Source organism: Habropoda laboriosa, unplaced genomic scaffold (genome assembly GCF_001263275.1).
Source record: "Habropoda laboriosa isolate 0110345459 unplaced genomic scaffold, ASM126327v1 scaffold15, whole genome shotgun sequence".
NCBI lineage: Eukaryota > Metazoa > Arthropoda > Insecta > Hymenoptera > Apidae > Habropoda > Habropoda laboriosa.
Genome location: NW_017100141.1, coordinates 589497 through 591590, shown reverse-complemented (window position 1 = coordinate 591590; position 2094 = coordinate 589497).

Below are 2094 nucleotides of genomic sequence, written 5' to 3'. Positions count from 1 at the left end.
TGTGCAATTTTCGGGAGCGATTCGCAGCAACAAAGTTGCATAACGGAGAGATTGCGCTTGCAACTTTGTTGCCGGGAGACGCTCCCGAAAAATACACATTGTTGCAAAACGGCGCGCCGTGCAACAATGTGCAAATTTTCGCGACAACAAAGTTGCAAACCCAGAACGCGTTTGCAACAATGTGCAATTTTCGGGAGCGATTCGCAGCAACAAAGTTGCTAACCCAGAACGCGTTTGCAACAATCAGAAGTTAGTAGTAAAGTCAATCATATCTCCAACATCGAGTTTCGACTTCCGACTTATGGTTGACCTACCTGATTTTCGTCCGATGTTAGCCATGAGTCAGACAGCGAAATTTGTTCAAGCCAGTAGTGCAAGTGAACCATTTCTTAGACGCTCGAAAATTTTCGGAGTTAGCTAGTAGTGCAAGTCAATCACTTCTTATACATGCCAAAATTCTCCAAGTCCGATATTCGATGCGGAAAAAGCAGCTTTACTTGACTAATTCGTTAATATATCAATTCATTAACGTTTCTGATTTACTTGCAAGTACACTCATCGGAGACTAATTAACTTTTCTCGTTAAATAACAATTTAAACTGTTGTTTAAATTAAAACAAGAGGGTTTCAGGCGCACACAGGAGTCCAGGAAAAGATTTCAATATCATGAAAACTGAAGAAATTCAATTATTTATCAAAAAATCAATGATTTATTGTAAGATAACTGTACAAAATGTATTTTACAAAAGGTTACAATATACCAGTATTGTTTTACAGCATTTTACAGTGTATTCGTTTCTCCCATGCACACCAAATCCATTTCCTTTTGCAAAACACTCATTCTTCAAACATTTCAATAGAAAATTAAAGAAACCAAGTCCGTACATGTTTAGGAACGCGTATTAATCGAAGAAATCGTAAAAACTCGTAACGAAAATGTCGCAAACTGCGCGAAAATGTAAATAGTAGTAGTTCCCCGTCGCAATAATTCATTACAAGCATTAGAATAGAAATATATTACGTTGTGTATTATTGCGAGGCTAGTTTACCGGCACGTTTATGCCGTAATTAATAGGAACGTCGATTTAACGACTCGCGGCATCCATTTCTGCGTATATTGTTCGAATACAAATATAATTTACATGCTATATAAATCCATACTTACCCGCATCTCTCCCGCCGGAAGTTGCGTCTTGTTTCGTCGAGGGAAGGGTTAGGATGAAACCAGCACAATGTTTCGTAATATTAAAATAATTTAATTGTGTAATTCGATAGACAGTAACATGGTTGACACGAATGACGTAATGCCACATCGAAGTTGTTGCATTTTGTATCAGGTGCCGGTCGACGACGGTCCAACAACAATTTAAGAACGCACGAATCTCTGTTCTTCGGTAGTTGTAAAATAGTCTTTGCAGAGCAACATTCGCCGCGCAAAAACATTACAGACGGTCGATAAAGAGAAACGATGGAAAAAAGAAACGAAACGAAAATCTAGGGAACGATAGTTCTTTTCGTCGGGTAAAAACGTTTCGTCTCTGCAATCGTTAATCCGGCGCACCTCTCTCTCTCTCCACGCGCTTTCCAGCTGTGTACAAATATAATTCTTCTCGCGAGTGGTCGATTTACGATCACGCCAGTGAAATTTAACACGAACGAATTACAATTGAATATATATCGCGACGAAATATACGAATGAAACGAGATTTCACACCGGTTTCACACGCTGTACACGTGTCGCCGCGACATTCGTCAATATACTAACGCAGGAAGGAAAAACTAACGGGATTTCTTTGCTTTTAATAAACAACCAATTGAACACACCTCTTGAACATTCGCCAGAAGACAAATAAGTACTACGTAGTAAAACGCGTGTTCTCTTCTCTCTCTCTCTCTCTCTCTTTCACAATAGAAATGTAACAAAACATGATTTCCATCACAATATAAAAACACAGTACAAAGATTCTCTCTCTCGTTCTCTTCTCCGCGACATCAAGCACGTTCACCTTCCACACTTTTTACACCGTAACTCCATAGCCTAGGTTTTCATCACTGGCCATCGGGTGGAATTATACAGAAATTCTTTCGACGTTA